Consider the following 16,548-nt stretch of genomic DNA (forward strand, 5'->3'; position numbering starts at 1 on the left):
CTCACTTATAATGCAACCCAGCCTGCAGTTAGTGTCCATAGCCAGAGCTGGGCTCTGCTGACTCAGCTTCATTCCAGAGCATTTATTTTTTAAGAACAACTTCCATTTTATTCTGCTTTCAGCAGTCCGGAGTCACCATAACATGGTTTTTATTTACTTATTACTTCCCCTCACTTCATTCTCCTTTTCCTCAAAACTGATGAAACTGGGTGCAGTGGAACTTTGCAGAGATGTCTCCTTCCATCAGCAGCCATCACTAACAGAGACCGCACGCTTCTCATAGCCAGGTCTAACAGCTTTGAAATTTGAAGTATGACCTCCATGAAACTTAACCTTGAAACAGAGACTGATGTACACTACACAGCCAGCCTTTTCTGAAAGCCAATAGTATCCAGAACTGATAAGCCAATGATGCAAAAAGTCTGTATAAAGTTCAGTATCTGCCACTTGCACTACTGGAAAAAGCTCAGGTGAAGAAAAGGTACTGAGACTTCTTTTGTTCCTCAGAGCAGTGACCACACAGCAAATAAACAAGGAGGAACTGAAGAGTTTTAACAGGCCTTACTACAAGATGATTCCACCTCTACATCCCATTCTTGAAAATACATATATATGTGATTCTTACACGCAACCTTCAGAAGAGACATATGCACACACACAAATAAAAAAACATATTATACATCTTAGTGAAAACCACGTGTTTTATGGCTAATACCAGCAATATCCAACACTTAGTACATACCGTACTCCATTTTTAAAAATACTGATGTACTTTAGTTTATATTCCTCTTCACATTCTCATACAGAAGAAGTACTTCATCCACCACAGAAACATAACCAACCATGGCATGAAACGCAGCAGCTGTTTAACAGCTCTTGGCAGATATACAGAAAGGTTTAATGAGAAGACTGGCCCAGGTAGCCAAAGTTACAGATGAATTAAATAGTGAGAATATTGCTACCCAAGCTGAAAATTTGAGCAGGATATTGAATTAACCTGTTATCCAAACTGGTATGATGCTTTTAGCCTGATTTAATAAATAAAAAACCAACCACACTCTATGTCACTGTCTAAATACTCTGTCTCCCATTCGTTTCCCTCCCTCCTACAATAGCTTTTGAGCTTCTTGGCCAATTTTAACCAAATTCAACAGATAAGCAGAGGTCTCAGAAATATTACATTACTATAAACTTTCTGAAAATGATACAGAAGAGAGAAGAAACCCCATTTAAGTCTCCACTGAGAGACTGCAACGGGCAAGACCTTATTAGATATCAGAAAACTTGTATGAGAGAAAGACCTTGCAAATGTCTCTGTTATGGAAAATCTTCAGTCACTGCTCGTTAAACATCTAAGACAATCAACTCTAAGAAATAAGTCCACCAGAAATTCAGCTTGCTTAATTCCAAGCCATGAAAATAATTAAAAACTGTAAGAAGTCAGGACCTGGGATTTGTATCTCATGTAAAAGGCATTACTTTTCACAGGAAGGAATAAATTTCACAAGGCTATTCAATCAAGAGGATCTTGCCCAGACAACTTTTCTGTGTCTTTTGACAAAGGCTTGGGTTTGTATGGTATAATATATCCATTTCTTTCTCTCAACTGTTCCTTCAAAACTCTTTTTCCATACTTTAAAATATATATTTTTGCATTAATATTCTCAACATTAAGTATAGTCACACATATCTGTATAATTACAAACCTGTTACAGTAAGGCTGAATATTGCATCTTCATATTGCTAACAAAGCCTTATGATTATGCATAAAAACTAAAATATAACCTGCTTTTAACCACTGAGTTTTCAACAAGCAAAAAACTGCATGTTAAAGGTTTAGAAAAGAGATTTCAAATGGCTCCCTCTAATGCTGGGCTTAATTTAGATCCTTTTATTTTTAATTTAACTCCACGCAGTGGTTCTTACCCTTTGGTGGTATTCTAGGACCATTTGTTCTTCATTACGTAATGGAAAGGATGTCTGTATCTAATATGTGAATATCACATTTGTTTAGAAGATAAACGGACACTCAGCCAAAGTGGCATCAGTTGTGACTACGCATCACAACCAAAACTTTCAAAATCTTAATTGACTGCAAACTTTCAGAACTCTATGGCGCAAAGTTACTATAGTTCACTCGTGGATTACTCATTTGGATGCAGCTACGCAAGCTGGAATTCATCTCACCAAACACAGATAACATCAGCCATACTTACCTAGGCCCCCTCCACAGACAATGGAGAGATGCAGACACTTCCAGGACATGATTCATCTCCTCCTCAAGTAGGAGAAGATTTAAGATAGATATGGTGAAAGCACCCATATCTCTATAAAAGGAGCCTAGTTGACTGGTGTTGATGCAGTCAAATTACATTCCTACACTTTGGCAATATCCTGTTGTAGGAACTTACGTGCTCATTCTGGTGCATGATTAAATATGCAGCGTGAGCATCTGCTGGTGGAGAGACACCAAGTATCATCCAATAAATCATTTGATAATGAGTCAGTAACCCACTGATAACCTAGTTAGTAATTTTCTTTCAGTCAGTTAAATTATCCAAGAGAAAATATATTTGAATTCAAGGAGACTACAAACTTGTAAAAGGAGTTCTGAATACACATAGTTGGACGCCCCATATTAACTCAAGTATGCTTCAAAGAAGTTAGAATTGATTTTCGTAACAGTTCCTTAGATGGAAGGTTATTATCACACTGTCAAGCCAAAAAGAAGCGTTCAGCAGAGGCATGGATCCATTCTTGACTAAATTTAGCTTTCAGTATGTGATAGATAAACTGAGAAAAATTTAAAGCTACAAACACCAGAGGTTTACTACTGCAAATCAGATATTTATATAAGTACAGTAATACCTCTGTATAGTCATATGATATTGTAAAAGATTTAAAAAATACTAAAAGTTAGCTTTTTAATATTACAGAAGTGCAAGTTTAAACTATGCAACTTAATACTCTATTTAATTATAAAAACAAGAATATTAAAACTAGCAGAATCTAAAATAATAATTGTATATAAAAATGAACACTTAATAAAATAAATGACACAAGCAGCAACATGATCCTTAAATGAGGACAGAATGAACCTGAAATGTTGCACAGAAAATCAGATGGGGGAGAAGCTCAATACATCCAATAAGTAAAGAACAAACAAAAACCAACTCAATTATTAATATGCTAATATTTTAATATGGATATAAAGAGAAATTTAAAAAATTGTTCCTTACCTTAGAGATCTGAAACAATGTGGATTTCTGAATAAAATACAATCAGTTTCTTCCCGAGAGAGAATTGTCTAACTTTTCCACTACTTTCAAATCTGAAGTGGAAGATATTTTAGGCCTGGCCAAGTATCACTGGAAGAAAATTCGTTCACATGTTTGGCTGCGTTTTGCATTCCATCCTGTTGCTCTGGCATACAGACGCAGCTAATTATAATCTGTGACATAAGCGGCTAATTCTACTGCTAAAATGGTTGTGTACTGACTCCAGAAACGAACTGCCCCAATGTAAGACATAACCAATCCATAATACGTACTAAAATGGCCCAACCTGTCACATAACGCCAAATGCTTTATTAAAATCTGAGAATATGCAGCACTTCATAGAGTCTGCATGTAAAAACCATTAACATAGTTAGCTAACAGCACACAATGCAAAATTAGAAACAAAAAAGACTTCTGCTTTCTTTTCTGAATCCATATGTAACATCCATCTGAATTTTAATAGTCATTTTTCTGAAAACTTTTAATTGTAATGCTAATATTATTTTAACTATAATCTGTACTGGCTGATATATAAAATCTCTTTATAAAAAGGAACTACAGATATTATAATGTGACTATGATAGCACATATGACTTTTATACAATAACTACACTAACAATTACCAACCTTTCCAAAAAGTTAAGCCATTCTTGATATTTAAGAAAGATGCATAGAAATACCAAGAGCTATATAAAAAAAAAAAGTTGCATATATTACTTATTTTAAGATGATATTATAGAAGTTATGAGACATCTTTTTTTCAGTGCCATTTAAGCTTTGAGTTCTCAAATGCAGAAACAAGAATTCCAGCCCGGCACTGCTTACATTAGACTGACTATACAAACAATGACCAACAGACTTTCTGTTCAACTTACAATATTTTAGAATCTGTGCTGGTAGCTGTCTGCAATTTAGAAAGTATTAAAATGTACGTTTGTAAGATTTACAGAATAAAAGTGTTGTGCTATGTGAAGCATTGCAATCATCATCCATATGTTTGGACAATTTCATTTCTCAAAGCACAATGTATCCTTTTTTCTAGCCATGCACTCACACTGTTACCATGCTTTAGAAGATGAAGCTCCTATCAGACATTTAACAGCTGCAGATCATAAATTTCGTACTGACACAAATCCAACTGATCACAGGCTTACAAGATACTTTTTTCTGTTTATGAATTCTGTGGCCATTAATCCTTTACCAGACTCTGTTTACATACACAAATGAAGAAATTATTTTCTACGCAAAGGAATTAATTCACCGGTATCTGACAAAAATGACAAATATTTTTCATTAATAAAATATTTATCAATATGTTTACAACAACTTTTATATTTAATCTCATGGATTTATGAAAGAGAAACTGGGACGAAAGCATTTGAATATTGTGTTAACACCAAAGCTTTTCTTTAATTGAAATTCCCTGTAAGTATTACAGGAGTAAACCTATAAGCGCCAGATAGTTTTGAAGGGTTCATTATTTAGTCACTATTTAGGTGATAGCGTATTCATGTCCAAGGATTTCCTGCAAAAGTTTTTGTCCATTATTGGAGAAAAGCAGAGGATCCGATAAAACTGGATAGAAGACCCCAAAGAAGCAACATTTTAACTTCATTTTAATATATTTCATTTTGGCATATTTGTAATTATTTGATTTCTCAATTTATAAAAAAAGATTGACTAACATAGTGCCCAGCTATAGAAAGAGATCACGTTAGATTAGATTAGAGCATTGGGCTATGATTAACGGGATGAAATTTAACAAGTTGAAATGCTGGATTCTGCACCTAGGATGGACTAATGCCAGGCACAAGTACAAATGGGGAGAGGAGTGGCTGGAGAGCAGCCCTGCAGAAAGGGATCTGGGGGTGCTGGTCAGCAGCAGGCTCAGTAGGAATCAGCAGTGTGCCCTGGCAGCCAAGAGGGCAAACCGCATCCTGGGGTGCATCAAACACAGCGTCACCAGCCGGTCAAAAGAGGTGATTGTCGCGCTGTGTTCAGCGTTGGTGTGGCCTCACCTTGAGTACTGTGTGCAGCTCTGGGCCCCACAAGTTAAGAAGGACGCAAAGGTCCTTGAATGTGTCCAGAGGAGGGCAACAAAGCTGGTGAAAGGGCTGGAAGGCATGTCCTATGAGTAGCGGCTACGGACTTCAGGTTTGTCTAGTTTGGAGACAAGGAGGCTGAGGGGCAACCTCATTGCTCTCTACAGTTTCCTGAGGAGGGGAAGTGGAGAGGGAGGTGCTGAGCTCTTCTCCCTGGTATCCAGTGATAGGATGCGTGGGAATGGTTCAAAGCTGCGCCAGGGGAGGTTTAGACTGGACATTAGGAAGCATTTCTTCACCGAGAGGGTGGTCAAACACTGGAACAGGCTTCTTAGAGAGGTGGTCAATGCCCCAAGCCCATCAGTGTTTAAGAGGCATTTGGACAATGCCCTTAAAAACATGCTTTAAGTTTTGGTCAGCCCTGAACTGGCCAGGCAATTGGACTAGACGGTTGTTGTAGGTCCCTTCCAACTGAAATAGTCTAGTCTAGTCTAGTCTAGTCTATATCACCCAGTAGCTCTCTTTATGGACAGAACTTTTGTGTTATTTTCCATGTATGATTACTCTTCTTGGTCTAGATTCATGATGTCTTTTGTCTGCTCTTCTACCTAACATCTGCAAAGTAGAAATTCTAAAAATGAAAAGAACCAATAAATACCTCAGTTAGTATCTTCTGAAGTTCTCATGAAGTAGGACTGAAGCAAGAGCAACTGTCAACGAGTTCTGTATCATCTGAAGGCAGCTGTCTTCCTATATAAATGCAAAGAATGGAAAGAGAAAGGAAAAATTTTCATGAGTATGGAGAAAGAACAATATATATTCCTGAACTGCCCTCCTGACTACTTTAACTGACAACATCTTACAAGTGATGGACGAAAATCCACTGAGATTAAAATTGTGGAACACAAAGGAAACACTGGACACCCAATGCTTGTTTGGACTGCAAATGTTCATGAGAGCACAGTTTACAGTAAATGAGAAATAAATATTAGTCCAAAATCTATATGCAAAATAATAAAAAATATTTCTGTCACAATGTTAAAATTCCATCTAGCGTTAGAATGCATTAGTGCAATGAACAATGACTTCAGTTATGGGATTTCATGCACCTGTAGAAAAACTAAGTCTCTCAGTCAAGTAATTGTCTTCACAGTTCAAGAATGCTGATGTCCCATTCCTCACCAAAAACTGCCAACCTCCTTTTCATTTGGATTTTGAAAGTCAATGACATGACTTAGTCCTGGAAAAGCAACTAAGCAAACATACTTATCTTCCATATTGAGTATGAGTCTGCTCAAACCAGCACTTGAATAACTAGAAGTACTTGCAAACTTATGCCATGAAAAAACAATGGAAAATGATATGTAAATTGTGGTTTGAATATTCTGCCATTAAAAGATGTTACTTTTTTTTTTAAAGCAAAAAATTAGAATTTTGACAAAAATTCTGTGTATACCTACAAGATTTCAAGAACATCTGCTTATCCCTCAAAGTACAAGACAACACAGTGGTGGAGACGACTGTGATGTATCAGTTTAACTAACTCATCTAACTAAAGCAGACATAGAAGCCATTTGGTCCTATCTGTATCAACTTCTCTAACTTATTCAGATAATTTTCAAGTCTGTGACATGTTTAAAGAGTGTAATAAGGATTTGTTAAGCAAAGCGCATTTAGGGCAAAAGAAGGATATTCTAGCCTATATGGAAAACAGAGTTTATCTTAGAAATAAAATACTACACAAGAATTTTACAGTTAATAAGAAATTTTAGCTTTATTTTAATTGCCCATGTTAGATTTTCTCCGATTATTTGTCAAAAGTCAGTATGTGTCCATAGAGGCTGAGGTACTGCAGTCAGGAAATAGATCATCTGTGCAGTCGAAAGAGTATCTGGCTAGTACTGGAATCATGCTCTTCATCTGGAGTATCTTTGTGGCTTAAAGTTAGTCAGTGTCAGTCACACTACCCCCTCAGAAAAAAAAAAAAAAAAAACAAGATACCCCAAGCCTCTTGTATCCCCAAAATTGCATTGCAAGAGATAGTCAATAATGAAGTTAACTAAGAATAGAAGTCCTCTACTGCTGAAAACTGTGGCACATACTGTGCCACATTATGTGGCAAACAGTAAATATAGCTAAAATTAGGATGTATAACTCCAGATGAAACAGAAGTTTTGCCATATGAAATATTAAAAGATACCTTGATAAAGGTTCAGAAAGGTCAAACAGTACAGCAAAAGCAATTTACATTAATGATAAAATGGCACATACTTTGGAAAAAAAGTAAAATTCACATGAAAATAGCTAGCTATTAGAATTACATGCAAATCTTTATCTATTAGATTCACTGACTGCAAAACCCAAAATCAACCAAATTCTCAAGCAATTAAAGTGGTGGGTAATTTTATTAATGGTCAGAAAATATAAAAAGTAATTAGCTACTAGTCACCTCTGGACTTCCAAGAACTGAGGGAAAATGTCAAAGTCTTCTCAGTTCTCATTCTTGTCCATGTTAGTCACTTGTGACCTTGAATAATGATGCAACAGAAAGATCACCTTTTCAAAAAAGATTTTTTTCCAGTTCTCCTGACTTCCCACTGCTGTTAGAGGCTCTAATATGATATGAAACAAGAACTGTTTCATAACAGAAAAACAATTTTTTCAATTTCTCCAAAGCATTTTGAGTTGGCTATGTTTGATGTGCTTTTTAAATTTGTATGGGACAGGACAGCAGACCGTTTATTGATAGATTGAGACCTTGCCCCTTCCTAAGAATAGGGCTATGGTGAATACCTAGAATGGGTTGTCATCTTCTAAACCTGAGCAAAACAGTGAGCCAAAGGAGGACTTAATCTTTCACATATAAATAGAAAGAAACTTTTGAAATTTACTGTTGTGCCTATTAAAGCTATAAAAATGTAATTGTTTTAAATAGTTACTTAAACAAGGTAGAAATAGTTACTTAAACAAGGTGGAAAATAATCCAATAGGAACCCTTTGGAATATAAACACAGGACCCCCAAATATCCAAGGATTTAAAGGAGATCGGCCTAGACCATTTCATTACATGATATCTGTAAGGAGGTTCAAAACAGCTTTGAAACTCAGAATATTTAGGTTTTATTAAAGTATGAACAAGAATAAACTAAACTAGAAAAATCTGAAAATGACTATGCAAGACAAGATAAAAATAAAAGGACTTATACTGCCCAGTGAGTCAGTGCACAGCAGGTCCTTGTGTCTGTCTGGTTTCTAGGAATTTCTTCCATCTGTGAGCACGAACAGCTGGCTGTGGGTCTATTGCCTAATCATCCTAGCAGTATTTCAATCTCTACTTCAGCTGCTATCTCCCAGTTCCTTGCTGCCACACTCCTCTATCCCTTTTTTTGCCACATTCTGTCACCTGGACTCTCCTCCCCAGTATATTCAGTGGCTCCAGAACAAGAACCTTTTTCACCTTTTTTACCTCCTCTTCACCTGCTCTACTCGCTCTCTTTTCATAGTAACATAGGCACAAAATGAATTCATATAAAAGAGATTCAAACTGTCATAGAGGGCTAGTTAGGTTTTTTTGGGGGTGTTAAGTGGTATCTTCTGCTTGGATTTCATCTTCACACAAATTGATTAAAAACTATTTAATTTTTGTGGGTTTAATTCTGTATGATCCTTTAAAGAGGTTAAGTAGTGAGGCAGCAAGTGAAAAGCTGCATGTGTACTTTGTGCTCACTGCTGTACTCCGTCTGAAAATGAGCCTGACAGGTAAAGTGGAACAGATGTCAGACAGGACAAATTGCTTTTCTAAAAGTAAACAAGCAAGCTCAGCTCTGTAGACCCTTTCAAAGAGTCAAGTTGAGGAAGGAAAGACAAATTTGGAGTCTGCAGCTTGTGTGCAGACTCGAAGACACAATGGAGAGTCCTTGCTACAGTAGTATCTTAAAGGCAGAAGATGTTGCCTAACTTAATACTGGGGAAGAAAAAACCCATCAAACATTAAATGTCCAAGCAGATGATTTTGTCCTATTGCGTGGCTGGTGCAATTCAAGCATTCTCCTAAGTATGACATTCAACTACTGGTGGCTTGAGGAAGTTAATTGTTAGCTTTTTTTCAGGAAGAAACCCAGAAATGTGTACCTTGCTTTATATGAAACTCTACAATATTCTGGACAGGAAAGTGGAGTAAAGCACTTTTTAATAGGTTCATGATTTTGTGCATTGGGATTTTTATTTTAGGATATGATTCACTGTGCATCTACTCACAGCTCCATCTGCAAGCACTCTGTGACAGGCAGAAGAGTATATTTACAGTTGTATTCTGTACAATATGTCAAATCACTTCTACAACAGATGTCGACAGCACTGACAATCAACAGAGAACCATGTTTCATGTTCTTTGGTCATAAAGTTTCCTTTTACATCACTTGTCCTTTACTAGAAACAAAAGCAAAAACCCCAAATCCACTAAGCGTCCGGAGCAGGATAGTCTAGTCTTCTGCCTTGGGATATCTGAACTCTCAAGAATTCAGGCGAAACACATGGCTGTCACCCAGTATAGGTGGCTGTATAAAACAGAAAACTGAATGACTGTCCCTCCATGGTAGAATAGGTTTAATAGGTCTTGGAAGCTCTGCATCTGTACCCATATTCTCATATTGCATAAAGGTTTGTACAGATACAAACCCTAATGAATACGATGAGTTTACCACTCTCTTTTGCTTTCTTCCTATCTCCTTTCATTTTCCTTTTTTCCTTCCCTACTCACAGATATATCAGAAGTATAGCTGATCAAGATACAAAAGACCCCCATTTTCTTCTATCATTAAATGTTATTTTTCAGTAACATAATATATATTTAATTCTAACATAATAAAGCAGGTGTTATCTAATCTGCATTTGAAATATAAGCATATAAAACCACCTAAAACTCTGTTTAAATCCTGTGATTCAGTGTCTACTTCATTAGTTAGAATAGTTTTTTCATTCAGTACCAGCATGCATCTTCCAAGAAAAAAAGGAAGCATGAGAGCAAAAAACAAGATTTAAGGCACACAAGAAAAATGTTTCCTTTTCCAAAAGATTCAGAAGAAGAGAAGTGGAAATATGAAAATTACAGTGCTCTAGCCAGAACACTCCAACAGGAACCAACCAGAGCTCATTCCCTGACAGACTCAATGCCCAGAAAGTTTTAGTGGATTGCAATTTTACATTTGGAGCAACTGACTATTAAATTATTTCCCTACGAGGAACCTGCATTTAATTTTCTTAAAACTGCAGCCATAAATAACAGTGATAAAAAGATGGAACACTAGTTAAATACTTAAGAGAAAAGACATAGTGTTAATATAGTGCTTCTTCCCTGTTAAACAACTGGAAAGAGTTATTGTGGGATGGTCACAATACAGACCAGCATGTATGCCCAAAAAGAGAGAATGAGTAAAATTGGCTGTTTAGCTAGTATAAATTAAATGCAATACATTCTTAATAATTTGTTATGAGTCCTAAAGAGAACTTCTTTAATTTCTTTTGTTGCACAACTGAAGGAGTTAACTTAAAGATATGTTTTAGCTAATATGTAAAACGTGGTCATTTACCTAACTAAATCTTGCTCCAAGAGAAATGAGGATGTTAGTATAAATCAGTAAGTGAGCAAAACAAGCATATACAGAATCTACATCCTAAATTTTATTTAACAATAATCTAGACAAAAAGAAGTTTTAAATATTTTCATTTTATATGATTGCTTGTGTTCACATGTTCTGATGAATATTCAGTGTAAAAGACAAACAGGAATAATGAAGGTTTCAGCTGTATTAGAAAGTTACATGAGTTTACACGATCTATTTCTAAACAATTTGTCTTTATATTTACACATATAAAACAGAACTTTGAAGTGGATCTGCTTAAAACTTTTCCTTACAGTGAGGTCCTCAAAATAAACCAGATTTTTTTTAATCTCAAATACACTATAAAATATAACTTTTTTTTTTTTTAATAGAGAACCTGGAAGCAGCCAGGTGAGGCAGAATATAAATAGAAGACAGCTTATAAACAAGTAATTTCCTACCCACTTCCTTCATTCAAAGAGAATCCTTGCTTTCAGACCTGACGGCTGTCCCCTCAGTGATTTTATGACTTGCAGAAAACTCTGAAGTTTCCTCCAGAATCAAGGAGGTTTCCATTTTATCACCTGTGAAATCTGACTTGCAGCTCTGTGGCCTTTCCAGCAATTTCTCCTCTTGACTGTTCCTCGGGAGCTGCAGGCTCCTAGACCCCTGCCGTGTTTCTCTCTGCCCTTTTTATTCCTTGGTAAACTTGTGTTTTCTGAAATCACCTTTTCTGGAGTATTTTTCCATGTCTTTAAGCAATGAACAACCTTCTCTGATTCCATGAGGTCTTACTCGATTCAGTCACTCTTATTAATGGAACACAGCATGTAAGAAGAACAAAAAGCCCCCAAGTTAGGCAATCTGCCATACCCACCTATGTTTACATTAGCATCACATGCAGTAGGATGAATTAGGTAATGGGCAAAAGGATACACTTTTCTTCAACTGTCTGCACAGTATACACCACATTATAACCAAATTATGTGTTCTCTGAATGAGACATACTTCCACTGTTAGTGAATGAAATAATTTCTTGCAGACAGTGTAGGAAGAGCTTTTATCCAATACTGATTATCTCCTGTGTTTTTTTGGTAGCCAAGCTCCCAAAGTATTTTACTTTTCCTTTAAAACTATGCTATAAAACATTGAATGATTAATGACTTTCCATTTTACAAGTTGCCATTATAAAACGGTTCTGAAGTAGATTACTCTTGATTTTGCACTCAAAATCATACTCCACCCTATGACTCACTAAAAGAATGTCAGGGAAAAAAGCCTTAGCATTCTAAAATACCAAAAAAGGGGGAGAAGTGTGAGAAAAGGCACAATAAAAAGCATTTTTAGTGCTATAAAGTAAAGCAGCCTAAAACACCTATATATTAGCTATTATTTTGGAAAGTAGAAGTATACAGCATTTTGTAGCATTTCTATTTTTCACTCTGGAACTGAGTCCGAGTTCCTCACTTCTAAACTGCTAAGGTCAGTTTAGACCTGTACCCTACAGGTACAGAGTCAACCCAGCAAAACAGTTCACAGAAAGAATTCCTCATCTTGAAGGTCTGGGCAATCTTTGGTTAACAAAATGCAGCTACATTTAAAAATATAATTTAAATTTATGATTTCCTGAGATCACTCCATGGAGACTCTGTACTGAACCCTATTTAAGAATGCCAGACTGATGTTACTTAATCCAGAGTCACTTTTCTGGATCAAGATGATCATCCTCAACAAGCAGAAAACAGAAGCTCAGCATTTAGCCGAGATCCTCAGGAGTTTTTATCCCTTCTGATGGTCTAGGAAGACAAAAAGAAGGCCAATGGAAAGGAAGCAGAAAAAGAACAACCAACTTTTCTCACCAACCACCATAATAAAATAGCAATGTCTGCTCTGACCTTCTGTGGAAGAAACTCAAACAGCCTTTAAAGAGCAAGAGTAGAAATGTACAGCAAATAATTTTTAAGAATCCAGTCTGAAGTTCTGAACTTGTATACAAGTAGAGCCTTAGTACCAAAGGTTAAGTCACAGCCATTGATCCATCATATCTTTTTTTGAGCTACCATTCACTACAAAGACTGTAAAAATAACAATCATTAACGTTAATAATACACCCAAACAATCTGTTGGGCCTACTGAGATTTTAGCTTTGCCAAAATGCAAGCAGAAAAATTAGGCACATGAGAAGTGTATTTAATTAGGAACTTGCCATCTGGCAAAAGCAAGTAAATTAAGAGCAGCCTTTTAATATAGAAGTGTAGCCTTTTAATATAGAAGAAACTATAATCAACCAGGGAATAGACCATAAGCTATTTCTTGTTTGATTGAAATGTGTAAATTAGGTATGGGAATAGCGTAATATTCTAGTATTTTGAAGGGTGATCCATGAGGCCGAGCTGTGGGCAGCCACAGCAAGCAGAGTAACCATAGTAAAACTGTTGACTTAAAATTGACAGATATAAATCAATAATTTTGGCAGCCTTTGAGAATCTGACACCTTACCTTATTTGAGCAAAGTTAGAATATACTTGGAAAATAAATAGCTGAATTAGTTTAAACAAGAAATAAAAGCATGCCTAACATTCTTTCTGGAGCAATGTTTATTATAACTGAGCATCTCATTCTGACAGGCTATTTTGGAAAAAAAAAAAACACCAAAAAACAAAAGCCAAGTACAGAAACAGGCAACAAAATGAAGTAGGCTCTCAGCTGTTCTCATTGTGCAAAACAGAGGACAATTGGTTTGATTTTAGTAATAATCATCAACAAATGCCTAAGTTTCTCCTTTAGTGAACTTATGATTCATAATAGTTTCAGAATTACTCGTCAAAGTAACAGAAGTTACAGTTAAAAGTCCTTTTCCCTGTTATTTAGTCAAAACATTTTACTTTACATCGTTACTCCTCACACTTAGTTGGCTTTGCATCAGCTAAAGTGAGAACAGCTGCGTCCTACTTTGTCTGATCATCTCATTTACTGTCTGGGTAACTATACTACCTAGGCAGGCTGCTTCATTTTTAGCTGTGCAGTCAAACACCCAGTCCATCAGCTGTTAGCAAACGGCTGCAGTACCAAACAAAGCCAAGTCACAGACCAGTCCCTCCAGCAGGAAACAACTTCCAGAAATTCACTGACCGTTTCCTAAGATAAAGGTGTCTGGCAGCCTCTGACCTACTCTGCTAACGTTCTTTTAATCCCTCAGAGCAGATAAGCACAAATCAATGTAAAGTTGTCCTGGTCACCTACTGTACAAAACAGAATGGACCCTTTTATTCACAGTACAATTACCTGCATAGCCAGTTTAACCATGACATACAGCTATCTGTACTGCTTGTAGCATTTTCTAAAGAAGTATCCTTGATGTTTCCTGCAACATTGACAGGAAGAAGCCTTAAAGGATGACCAGTAACATAAAAGTAGTCAGTGCCAAGCCTTTCAGGTTTTCAGAACGTGTACATATCTTTGGGGCTCTTTTTCTTTAATTGTGGTTGTTAGACTTTATAATTAACTGATTTTACCTGCCTTATAGGATCCTTAAAATTTGCTTCCGGCCTTGGCAAAAACATCAATACCAGATCACTTAATTTTTATATTCTCAAAGAAGCTCTAGTAGATACTTAATGTACTTCTCTTTCCTGATTAACTATGCTTGATGTGCTTGGATTTTAAGCTTTTTCTGAAGTCAAGGTCGTATTGGTTTACCATCAATAGCTATTAGTTCTTATTTCTTATACAATTTAATATGCCTTGGCTGCCTTCTATATTATCACCCCAAGAGAAGAAAAAAAAGGAACAAAGCTGCATTTTAAAAACAGACATATAGCCCGATACATACCTGGGTGCATCTGACAATATATATAGATATCTCCCCAAAATTCCCCCACAAGTCTCTACTGGTTGCCACAGGGCAGAAAAAAACCAAAAAGGACGGTGTTTTTTTAGGCTACTGAAACCGTTCAGGAAGAAAAGATCTGGCCAATACTATACTCGGATTTTCTCCAGAGAAGGGTACAGGAAGAAAAGCAATATTTTTGGATCCTTGTGTTCTCCTTAAATCTTTAAGACTGAATCAAGAGGGGATTGGCATTTTGACACCCAGGGCTAGAGAGAAGTTGTCTCCAGCCATACCAATTTTCATGACGGGAGTCCCTGAATATGTCATTAGCTGAAGACTAGGAAGTCAGGGAAGACAGAAACTGAGCGTTGCATTTGTAATATTCAGCATCCAGCAGCACACAGGAATATTCTTCCTGCAGTGACATGGATGGCCAAGTGACTGCGAAAAAGTGAAGACAATGACTTACCTTCAGGTTACATATTCAGAAACCGTTTGGAAGGAGTTGAATGAAAATGTGTTTGGACTATTGCTGGGGAAGTTGTTCAATCCTTGGGGCAGATTGTAATGATGCTTCATGTGAAGGCCATACATTGAGAGACCAGGACAAGAGCAGGTGATGAAGTACTGTAGGAAAGTTTGACCTTATTCTGAGATCAACTAATGGAGGCAATCTCACTGCCGTAAGAGAGAGACCCTGAACAAAGAAGGAGCATTCTGAGGCTGCTGTTTTAGTACTCAATCTGCTAGAGGCAGATACCACTTCTGCTCTTGATGTTTAACATGGAAGTTACAGGTTAAGAAGAATGGCCGTTAAGATTTGGAAGACTACCTCTGTGAGCAACAAATCTGTACACACTGAACATTTTCCAGTTAAACTGTTCCCTGAGATGACACAGGAGATCAGTACACCCATTTAATCATACAATGTAACCTTTACATGAAAGGCCAACAGATAAAAAGAGAGTCTTCTACATTTAATTGTATCTTTTTGCTCAAGTAGCATTTTATATCCTCATGTACTGCAAGGATCTTGTATCGTTCCCTTGTCTTTCACTCCAAGAGAAGAGATTTCATACACCTCTCATTGCCAGTCAGTGGTTCTCTGGCAAGTACCAGATGTTTTCTTTTAATGAAATTGGTGGTGGTGGTGTTGTTTCTTCACTCATGTTCAAATAATCTGAGATACCTATGTGAGCAGTCTTGGGTAGATACTTGACTAATCCTCAAACCATGGCTTAGGATGGACAAATCATATAAGGATCTATATATTACATGTATATATTTTAATCAAACAGACATGGATAGGGATACAGAGATATATATGAAATAGTCTGCACTAAGCATTATATGCAGGCATTGTGATATGGACGTTAAAGAAATATGCAATCAATTTCTGATTAGCTAGGCTATACTCACTTTGTTTCAATAAAAAGAATGAAATAAAGAAAACGTCTAATTTATGCCCTCTAAAATTTGAAGTATTCTGCTAGATTTCTCTAAATAACACAAACAAGTCTGTCTATTCATACTGCACGTTGGTACTTTACACTCTAGGCCAGACAAAACACCATATAAGATACACCTTAAGTTTTAAACAGTTTTAATATTCACAGATGCATTAAATAATTTTAAAACTAATTAGAAAGCTTTAGTTGTTACACGGTTTTACTCCCAATTGCACACAGTGACAAAGTTGGTTTCTCAAGCCACAGTCTTGCAGAGATACACACATGAATTAGGCTATATATTTTTTGTACTTCCTAGACTACAGTGAGATCACTGGCAAAGAAAAG

At 36.4% G+C, this 16,548-nt stretch overlaps 1 protein-coding gene across 12 annotated transcripts in view; it reads right to left on the minus strand.

The window, feature by feature from the left end:
- SGCG (sarcoglycan gamma) overlaps positions 1–16,548 on the minus strand; it is a 151,571-nt gene that overhangs the window by 102,988 nt on the left and 32,035 nt on the right. For 7 of the 12 annotated variants that reach the window (XM_009476812.2, XM_087759354.1, XM_087759357.1 and 4 more), the window contains one exon: positions 5,979–6,070. The gene's annotated coding sequence lies outside the window, so the exon portion shown is untranslated. Of the gene's footprint in view, positions 1–3,239; positions 3,380–5,978; positions 6,071–16,548 lie in introns of those variants that run through there. The other 5 variants (XM_087759359.1, XM_087759355.1, XM_087759350.1 and 2 more) reach the window with 2 other exon arrangements.

This window comes from Nipponia nippon, unplaced genomic scaffold (genome assembly GCF_047370975.1).
Source record: "Nipponia nippon isolate SJK-2023a ecotype South Korea unplaced genomic scaffold, ASM4737097v1 scaffold_2, whole genome shotgun sequence".
NCBI classification, from domain to species: Eukaryota; Metazoa; Chordata; class Aves; order Pelecaniformes; family Threskiornithidae; genus Nipponia; species Nipponia nippon.